Source organism: Parus major, chromosome 22 (assembly GCF_001522545.3).
Source record: "Parus major isolate Abel chromosome 22, Parus_major1.1, whole genome shotgun sequence".
Classification (NCBI taxonomy): Eukaryota; Metazoa; Chordata; class Aves; order Passeriformes; family Paridae; genus Parus; species Parus major.
In genome coordinates this window covers 2,831,416-2,841,385 of record NC_031790.1, presented here as the reverse complement: position 1 = coordinate 2,841,385, position 9,970 = coordinate 2,831,416, and the positions used below count along the sequence as shown (strand labels likewise).

Genomic DNA, 9,970 nt, shown 5'->3' with positions numbered 1-9,970 from the left:
GGGTGCACAGCTGCAGAGCACTGGGGGTGTGACAGCCAGAGCTCACAAAATCACAGAATTAGAAGAAAAGGCCTTTGAGGTCGAGTCCAGCCCGAGCCCTGAAAGTCCCTGTGCAGTGAGAGGGGTGCCTGGATCTGTGTGTGGGGTCACGGTGTCCTCCCTGCATGCTGTGATGTCCCCAGAACTGCTGGCTGAGCCTCACCGGGGTTTGCTGTCACTCACCAGTGAGCGAGCACAGAGCCAGGAGAGATGTGAGCGTGTCCCTGTCGCTCTGTGCCTGCAGCAAATGAGCCTTTCAAGGGGTTTCTGTCGGCACGAGCCCCGTGTCCCCTCCCCGAGCAGCGTCTGTGACCCCTCCAGGGGCTTCCAGCTCCCTCTGGATCAGGGAATCCCGGAATGGTCGCGGTGCCTGTGGAGCTCACCCGGTGCAGCCCCTCAGGTTGGGAGCGTGGGGGTCCTGGGGGGGCAGATCCCAACAAACAGCGCGGGATGAACCCACGGGATCAGGGAAAACACGTGGATTCACCCACTCGGGCTTGTGCAGAAAGAGGGGGGAAAAAAATGAATGGCATCTCATCATCCCAGTCATGCCTACCCTGCACGTGGGAGCACCGCTCTCCCATCGCCTCCTTCCCCCACGGATTCAACCTGATCTCCCTCGGCTTTTCCCCCTTCCCGCTGCAGCAGCTTTCCCTGCACCTTCCCAAGCAGGTCAGCCTGGCAGGAGCCCTCGTTTCCTCCCGAGCCTGGCGGTGCTGCTCTGCTCCCTGCCGATCCTGTTCTTCCCCCTGGCTCTGGAATGTCAGCGCTTCCTTCTTCCCCGCGAGCTCTCGCCCACTCCTTTTCCCTCCTGGATTATTATTCATCCTCGCCGTGCAGATGCTCCCACACATTTGGGTGTTTGTTGGGAGATGCACGGATAACACGGAGCAGCTGCCAAGAGCCCGGCTCAGGGCTCGGCCTCCTCTTTCCTCTTTCCCTCGAGCGCTGCCAGGTGCTGTGCCCGTCCCACTCAGCGATTTGGGGCTTGGGGACACCGGGAATGTGGCCCTGGGGGGGAAAACTGGGAATTTCCACGGTGAAAATGCTACCTGGGGCACCTGAGGTGTGCTTTGATGAAAGGAATGGCTCAGTGCAGAACCTGGAGTGCAGCACTCGCTCTGAGCTGGGCTTGGGAGCTGCACCAAGCCCGGACTGAGCCTCCAGGACCCCCAAACGCTGCTGAAACCCCTGGGCTGAGGAGACGAAGCTGCCCTGAGCTGTGTGAGCATCTGCCCGATTCTGCTCCAGCTCCTGCTGCTCTCCCCGAGCCCCTGAGCTGGGGCCGGCCTCTCCAAACCCTGCTCCTTTTGCCCTCTGCTCCTTTTTTCCCTCCAAACCCTGCTCTTTTTGCCCTCTGCTCATTTTGTCCTCCAAACCCTGTTCTTCTTACTCCCCAAACCCTGCTCTTTTTCCCCTCCAAACTCTGCTCCTTTTATTCCCCAAGCCCTGATCTTTTTGCCCTCCAAACCCCGTTCTTTTTACTCCCCAAACCCTGCTCCTTTTACTCCCTAAACCCTGCTCCTTTTACTCCCTAAACCCTGCTCTTTTTGCCCTCCAAACCCTGCTCTTTTTGCCCTCCAAACCCTGCTCTTTTTGCCCTCCAAACCCTGCTCTTTTTGCTCCCCGAACAAACGGCAGCATCCAGCGCTTGGAGAGCCCCGAGCGCAGCCGACCTCTCCCCCACCCCGTGCCCGAGCCCCTCCCGGCGCTACCGGGGCTGAATTCAGCCCCTGCCCGGGCAGGCGCCGGCCTCGCGGTGCTCCTTTGTGCCTCGGGGCCCCACAACAAGGCTTTCATTCACTGCCACTCATTGTCCCCGCTCATTCAGTGACATTCGCCGGGCTGGTTTTGATCGCGGCCCGGCGGTGAATGGAGCACAAAGCGCTCTCCATGTGTTCCGCCCCGATTTGCCATTAGCGAGGAGCGGGGGGGACACTCGTCGAGAAGAATAACCAGCCTCAATTACACGTTCCAGCCACTCGAGTAGCCCGGGAGTCCATCACACTGAGAGTTCTGTCAATGAACACCGGGAGAATTCGCACCCGCCGCTCGTTAGGGGAGCCCGCGCTGCCTCTGCCAGGGGCTGGGTGGGCTCCGTGCCAGTGTGGCTCTGCCACTGTCCCCTGGCAGCTGGGCATCCCTCTGCACGCCTGGGGGCGAAGGTGGGATTGCTCAATAGAAAAAAGAAAAAAAAAACAATAAAAAAAAGGGCAATTTGCATGGCAGCGGCAGCAGCAGGTCCTGCGGGAACGTGGCTTGGGTCAAGGTCACTCGTGTCACCCTTCCTCCTGCTGGGAAAGCCAAAAATCATGGCTGGATTCAGCAGCAGCTTTGGGAAGGGTTTTGCAGGAGCTGCGGACACCCGAGGAGCGCTGGGGGCCGGAGCCAGCCCGGGATGTGACAAAAAGCGGCGGCGCTGGGGGAGCAGGGGGGACCCAGCCCCGGCGGGGCCGCGGCTCCGAGCCCGGGGCAGGCAGCGCCAGCCCAGCAGCGATTTCCGCGGTCACCGCTGATTCCCAGGCAGGAGGAGCGGCCCGGGCAGCCCCACCCCAGCGGGGAAGGGCAGCGCTTCCCCGGGGCCGAGCGGGGAGAGGCTCCCGGGCCTGCCCGGGGACCATTGCTCAACCCGCAGAAAATCGGTGTCAGCAGCGTCCCGTGACTCGCCGCAGCTGCCGAGCCTCCTGTTTGCTCTCTGCAGCCTCAGCCCTGCAAATCCCGGGCCTGGAGAAGGGATCTGCTCTCCTCCTCGCTGCCTCGCAGCCCCCGAGGGACGTGGGGGTGACACGAACCCTGAAAGGGCCCAGGCACGGCCAGCAGCTCTTTAATCCCCCGGGATCCTGCGGGGAGCCACAGCCCTGGGGAAAGCCGGGCATGAGGAGAGGGCTGAGCTGGGGAGTGCGACTGGAAAAGGTTCTGGCCCCAGAGTGTGCCGGGCACTGCCCAGGCTCCCCAGGCTCCAGGAGAGGCTGGACAGCTCTGCCAGGGATCAGATCCTGGGGTGTCTGTGCAGGGGCCCCTGATCCCTGCAGGTCCCTTCCAGCTCATTCTATGATTCCAGAACTAATCCTCAGGCTTGGAATGCCACCAGATTATGAGTGACGAGGGACTGAACATCTCTTGCCTCACCTCCTCCCACCTGCCGGCCCTGTGGAACAGCGTCCCTGAGTTTATCTGGGAATCTGCTGTTCCCAGGCCAGCCCTGGAGCTGACCCTGGCTGTGTGCCCTGAGCGAGGAGAAGTTTCTGGAGCCCAAAACCCCCGGCTCTCCCCACAGTTTGTGTCAGAGAGGTCCAGAGCCCAGGAAATCCGGGAATTACGGGGAGCTGGGCTGGAGATGGCCCCGTGTCCCTGCCTGACCCCGGGCAGGGGCTGTTCCCAGCTGGCTCCATGCGGTGGACGCTCCCTCCTGGATTCAGGGCAGCCTGGGAATACCCCGGGAGCTCGGGGGGATCCCTGTTCCACCCACCTCGCCTTGGTCTCTTTTCCATCCTACTGACACCAACATTCCTGTGAATAACCCTCAGCCCTGCCCGCGCCGTGCCCAGAGAGCAGAACCCGAATTTTCCTCCCTCTTTTTTTTGGGTTAAACCCACTCCAGCCACCCGCAGCTCCCAGCCCCGGCTCCACCACGTGCCAGACCCTCCCAGAGCTCCCCATTTCCATCCCCTCTCCTGCCACCGGGATTTGGGAGCTCGGTGATTCACAGAGCACCCACACGAGCCGCGTCAGTCATGCTCCGGGTACAAAGGGAACGCGTGTGAGACACCGTTAAATATTCCTGGGGCGGAGAGAAAGATCCTTTCAGCTCCTGTAATTCCTCCCAGCATCTGGCTTTTCGCACTAATGAGCGACTCAGACGGCAATTAGAGCCCTGCTAATTAGCAAGGCAGAAATGCCTCTCCCCGCTCAGATTTGGGGACACCTGAAGGGTGACAGTGGTCGAGGCAATTCGCACCCCCTCGATCCGTGGGGAACGGCCGCAGCACCAGGTCTGGGGCAAATTGGCCTCCCGGGGATGCTGCGGGGGACCCCCCGATCCCAAAGGGGACCCTCGCAGCGGGTCCCATCCCCCGGCAGGTGTGGAGCGGCTCCTGCCCGGCCCCCCCGCACGGGCTGCGATATTTTGGGAGCCGTCTGGGGCTGGCAGGTGGTGCCGGGGTGGTGACAGCTGAGCACGGCTTTCACTCGGGAGCCGCCAGGCCCCTGCTCACACTTCTATTCCCGACCCTGCTCCGCGCAATCTGCCGGGGTGGGAGCTGAAATTCCCGGCTCCCAGGGGCTGCTTTGCCTCAGGCGGCTCCAGGAGGGTTCGGGGGATGAATCCCTGAGCTGCCGGCGGGGCTGGGTGTCCCACACGCCTCCCACGCGCTGTCCCCGGGGTCTGCTTGATGGAAAGGCTTTGTCTGTCCGGCTAAAAATAGCAGGAACTTGGTGTAACTCGAGATGAGCCCGAAATACTTTTCCTCCCAGCTCTCCGCTTCCACGGGCTGCGCACGCCGCTCCATCCCCTGAATTATGGATAAAACTGGAATGAGGGACAGCAAAGCCATTTCCCTCAGGGTGTGACGAGGTGGTGGCACCAAGGGCTCCATCCACGAGCCACCAAGCTCCCCCAAAACCTGCAGGAAATACCTGGGCCGAGGCTCTTTGTGCTGCACAACTCCCCCGGGCACACGGAGGGGAGCAGCATCCTCTCCATGTACAGGCAAAATTTAGAAGCGGTGCTCAGGCTGCCATGGAGACCGGGCTGTGTTTGCAATCTCCGCGCCTTTTATTGTCTCTCCCCCTCTACCGAGCGGCTGAAAAGCAGCCAGGAGCAGCAGGGCTGGCATTGGCACTGCCCCCCGGCTCCTGGTGGCCACAGCACCCAGCCCACCCCCGGCTGGGTCCCCTCTCTGCTCCCTCACCCCCTCTCAGGGCCACCTCTGGGGACCATAAAGCAAATTTGGGTTCAGATGGGCACCGTGAGCAGCCACCCTCTGCTGTCCCCTCCTCCCTGCCCACTGGGGACAGCCAGGGAGGGGGGACAGGGGCTGAAATTGGGCTGGTTTGGGGCTTTTCCCTAAAGCCAAGGGCTGGACACTGCCTGAGAAACACGAGGGGAGTGATCAGCCCTGGCAGCAGCTGAAAGCCCCAAATCTGTGCCAGCCTGAGGAAAACTGTGAGAGTGAGGGACAGCCTCTCCCAGGCAGGGCCTGAAGATCTTCCTTGAACTAAAACCTGCGCCAGATCTGGGCTGGGCTTTACTGTGATTCCTCCTGTGCTGCCCTTCCCCCTCTGTGGTACCTGTTACACCCCGGCTTGTCCCAATTTGGGGAGTTTTGGCCCCTGCCTGGTGCTCAGAGCTGGGAAAAGGCAACTTGTTCTCGTTGATGAGGAGCCAAGCTCAGTGCTCGCTGTGAGGAGCATCTGCTGCCGCTGTCTCCTCATCCCCAGCTCCTCTCCCCAGAGCGTCACCTCCCATCCCAATGCTCCAGTGCAGCAGCAGAAGTGGGGGAAAAAAAGGCAAATTCAGTTCTCGCTTCCTATTTTCCTCTTCCTCTCTTTCCCAGACTTGGCCCGTGGTGAAATCCACCCCTTTAATGCCTGGCTGCCAAATAGAGCAGCTCTCCCAACAGGGAAATGTACATCAAAGTTGCAGGGAATATTTAATTAACCTTTAAAGGAGCTCTTCCCTAAGTGGCTCACGGAGATGTCACTTAATTGTTCCGAAAACTGAACGCAGGATCTGGGAGGAGCAGGAGGAGCTCTGGCTGCTGGAAATAAGGGGCACTTAAAGATCCAAATGTTCCTGGATCCTGAGCTGGAACCTCTGATCTTGGCTTGGGCAAGGGGCCAAATCCACAGCCCCGCACCCAGCAAGGCTGGGAGAACCCAGGGAACACCTTGGGATGGCAACAGGGGCACTGGGGAAGCTTTTCCTTTCCCAGGAAGCTCCCAGCACATCCTGCCCATCTCCCGGGCCTTGGAGGGCTCTCCCTTCTCCCAGAGCCAGGGCTCGGGGGACGAGGCTCCCCCATAATGATTAAAAATGCTCTTCTGGCAGGAGCTGCCTCCCGCTGAGGCCTGGTGCTGCCACGAGGGGATAAATGGGAATATTCCAGCCCACCAGGAGGAGTTCTGGCTCTGAGGAAGAGGAGGAAGAGGAAGGTCTGGCTGGGAACACGTTCTGTGCTGCATGAATCCCAGCACTGTTGCTGCAGCTCCTTCCCAGGATTTGGCTCCCCAGATCCAGGGAATGGCCACGTCTGGGTGCACTCAGGGCTTCCCACAGAAAAAAATTGGGAATGTGTCGAGCCTTCCTGCTCACACAGGCTTCTCCCAGGGAAGGCAGCGAGCACAAAACCCCGGCAGCAGCGAAGGAGCAGCGCAGGGAAAGCCTTTGTGACCCACGTGCCGAATCCTTGTGCATTCCCTGCTATTTTTAACTAATCCCGAATGGAAACGCTGCTCGGAGCTCCTGCCCACTGCCGGCCTCGCTCCTTCCCTGCTGCTCTGCCTGACCCTGCGCTCTGCAGCTCCTGGAAAAATCCCCCCGAGGGCAGCTGGTGAACGTGGAACACCGAATCCATCGGGCAGGGGTGGGTTTGAGACCTCCCAAGAGACAGGAATATTTATAACCACACCAGGTGGGAACAGGACAAACCCCTCCAAGCTTCCTGTGGGGCTGAGCTTTCCCGGAGTGCTGCGGGATTTTGAGGTCCCAGGGCTCTGCCAGGAGCCACGTGGGGCCACAGCCGCGGCTCTGCCAGGCTGGGCTGCTCCAGGAGCAGCTTTAGGAGCAGCTTTAGGAGCAGTTTTAGCAGCAGCTCCCGGAATAGCTGCAGTGCTACTACGCTTTCACACTTGGCCACGCAGCGCAGGCACCGAGCTCTGCCGGCGGCCGTGGGTGATTCGGTGTCCCGGGAAGGGACCCTGGAGCTCGGCTCTGGCTCTCGGGGATTTTTGGGATGGTCCCAAGGATCAGATTCCTGCCCCAGCCTCGGCTGGGCCCGGCTGCTCTGCGGCTGCTCTGTGCTGCCCATCTCTGCGTGCCGTGGATGCCTCACCTGAGCCTCACCTGAGCCTCACCTGAGCATGACCGGACCTGCCCACTGCAGACAGAGCCTTTCCAAGAGGGGGAGCAGAGGGATTTGGGGCCGAGGAGAGAGCAGGGGGTGCAGGAGGAGCGGCAGTTCCCTGGCACGGATCCCTGTCCCCTCCACAGCAGAGCTGCCACCGTGGGCTGCCCCTTCCACCCCGCACACCTGGGCACGGGGAGCCAGCCCTGGCAGCCCCCGCAGCCGGGGGGGCTCTGCAGGGTCTGGAGCTGTTCTGGAGCTCTCGTTTTCCTGCCTGAGCCTCGCCTGCCTTCGCCTCCCCCCTCTCGGCAGCGCTGCCTGCCAGGGAGCGGTGACTAACGGGTGGGTGGGACGGAACGGCCCCGGCCCGATCCAGCAGCCCCTCCGTGCCAGGGAGCGCTCACCCGGGCACCGCTGGGGGCTCCGAGGGCGAGGGAATCCCGCAGCGGGAGCCGGGAGAGTCCCCGGAGCCGCGATTGTGTCGCTGAGTGCGCTTTTGCAGCTGCCATTAATTGCCCCCAACGCCGATGGCGAGGATTTCGCACTCGCTGCTCTTTGTGGCGCTGATTAATGGCCCTGGTGATTAATGGCCCGGGCGGAGCGGCTGCAGCTCCGGGGAAAGCCTGGATGGGGATGTAGGTGAGCTGGACACAGCTCTGTCCCCACCGCAGGGGACAGAGGGACACTGGAAAAGCCTGGCTGGGCACAGAGGCGAGCTGGACACGCACAGGGGACAGGAATGTGACACTGGAAAAGCCTGGCTGGGCACAGGGGCGAGCTGGACATGCACAGGGGACAGGAATGTGACACTGGAAAAGCCTGGCTGGGCACAGGGGCGAGCTGGACATGCACAGGGGACAGGAATGTGACACTGGAAAAGCCTGGCTGGGCACAGGGGCGAGCTGGACATGCACAGGGGACAGGAATGTGACACTGGCCAGGCCTGGCATGGGAGGCTGGGCTGCACAGGAATCCCTGGCAGAGCTTCCCAGGGAAGGTAAATCGGTGTCTGGAGCGATGGTTCAGAGTGGTGGAGGTTTTTTTCCCTGCTCGTTTTCCACTCACCGCAGCCTCTGGTGAGGAAAATGAGCTCTGGGGAGGGATTTGGGCAGCCACGGGAACTCCCGTGGAAAGGCACAGGTCTGATCCCAAAATCGGGGCTGGCACTGGTCCCTCCTGGCTCCCCGAGGCCCACGGGGAGGAGAAGGGCCCGGGTCCCACTGGTGAGGAGAGGGACAGGAACCTCCCCAGTGCCCCGGCCGAGGAGCTGCTGGGGCAGCCGCGGGGCCCAGGGGCGGTGGCACAAGGGGACAGCAGCAAACCCAGCCCAAACTGCCCGGGAGAAGGGGACACACAGCAGGGATGCAGCTGAGCCACCCCTGCAACCGGGATAGGGGCACATCCCTGGGGGGGGGATCAGCACCGGGGGTCCAACACGACCCCGTCCCTCTCTGGGTGTGGGACCCTCCTGTCACACCAGGGGGGACCCGTCCCCCGGGAAACTCCAGGAGGGGAAGCCCAGGCAGAGTCCGGTCCCTCCGGAGATGTCACGGTGGGAACAACGCTCGGGTGGCTGAGCAAGGACCGGGATGTCGCGGGCCAGGACCGGGATGTCGCGGGCCAGGACCGGGATGTCGCGGGCCAGGACGGGAATGCTCCCCATGCTCACTGCCCCCAGAGCGCACCGGGCTGTGCCGGTCTGTCCCCGAGCGCTCAGTGTCACCTCGCTGAGAGCCCAGCGCTGACCCGGCAGCTCCAGCGCTGCTTTTCCAGGCGAGATTAATCCCTGGCTTTCCAGGAGCTGCGCGGGCACCCGCGGGAGCTGCGCAGCCTCCGGGCAGCGCTGACCTCCCTCCCACGCCTTCCCCGGGCTGCAGAACCCGGCACGGAGCGAGAGCGGCCCCGCCAGAGCCTCCCGGCCCCAGGAAAGGCCGAACCCCTTCCAGAGGCGCCGGGATGCTGCTGCCGCATCCAGCTGCGCTTGGCATTTCCCGCTGGGCTCCCCGATGCCCGCGCCAGGCGCAGCCCCCGCGCTCCTTCATCCCCTCCCACCCACCCGGCCCTGCCCGCGCAGCTCCAGCGGCGAAGAATTCCTGCAGGAGCAGGCAGCCCCTTCCCGGGATGGCTCCGAGCTGATGACAACAAACCAAAGGCATCTGCTCCTTCCCTTCCTTCCCCTCCTTCCCGGGGAGTCCGGGGCTCTGTAACCTGAGGCAGCCCGCACCGAGGTGCTGAACAGGCAGAATTTTCTCGCTGCCGTGTGAAAAGAAGTTTTCCAGACTTCAGAGGGAAGCGAAAAATCCAGAGCTGAGCCCTGGGGGAGCCGCGGGAGGCTCCGGGCGGGCAGAGGGATGTGAGCCGGGAACGGGGGCGACTCCAGCCGCTCTCCCGGGGAGATCCTGACCCTTCGTGACCGAGCCTGAGCCCTGTCCCCGAGCCCCGAGCCGCGTCCCCACGGTGCCGGGCAGGGAGAGGGGCAGTGGGGGACACCCCCGGGGCCGCTCTGCCTGCGGGGGTCTCACCCCAAATCGCCCCCATCTCACTGTGGGGAGCCCCGACCGCGCATCTCAGCCCCTCCGGGTCCCCTCGGTGCCCCCGGTGTCCCTTCAGTGTCCCCGCAGCTCCCGGGCAGCGTCCCCCGGTACCGCCAGCGCTTCTCTCGCGCGTCCCCTCGGTGCCCCTGCCCGGAGTCCCCCGGGCACGGCCCCCCGGTGTCCCCCCGGTGTCCCACCCGTGCCGTCCGTGCCCACCTCGGGTGGCCGCTGGCTCCTCGGCGCGGCGCGGGGCTCCGCGGGGCTCCCGGAGCCGGCCCGGCCGCAGCATCCCCGGCACAGCGGCGGCGGAGGAGGAGCCTCGACCCCGCGCCC

The 9,970-nt window shown here is 63.3% G+C and overlaps 1 protein-coding gene across 2 annotated transcripts in view; it reads right to left on the bottom strand.

Annotated features, from left to right (window-relative positions):
• LZTS1 (leucine zipper tumor suppressor 1) overlaps positions 1–9,956 on the bottom strand; it is a 14,822-nt gene extending 4,866 nt beyond the window's left edge. The window contains exon 1 of one of the 2 annotated variants that reach the window (XM_015648943.2): positions 9,854–9,956. The gene's annotated coding sequence lies outside the window, so the exon portion shown is untranslated. Of the gene's footprint in view, positions 1–222; positions 1,482–9,853 lie in introns of those variants that run through there. The other variant, XM_033519476.1, reaches the window with a different exon arrangement.
• Between the last annotated feature and the right edge of the window lie 14 nt (positions 9,957–9,970).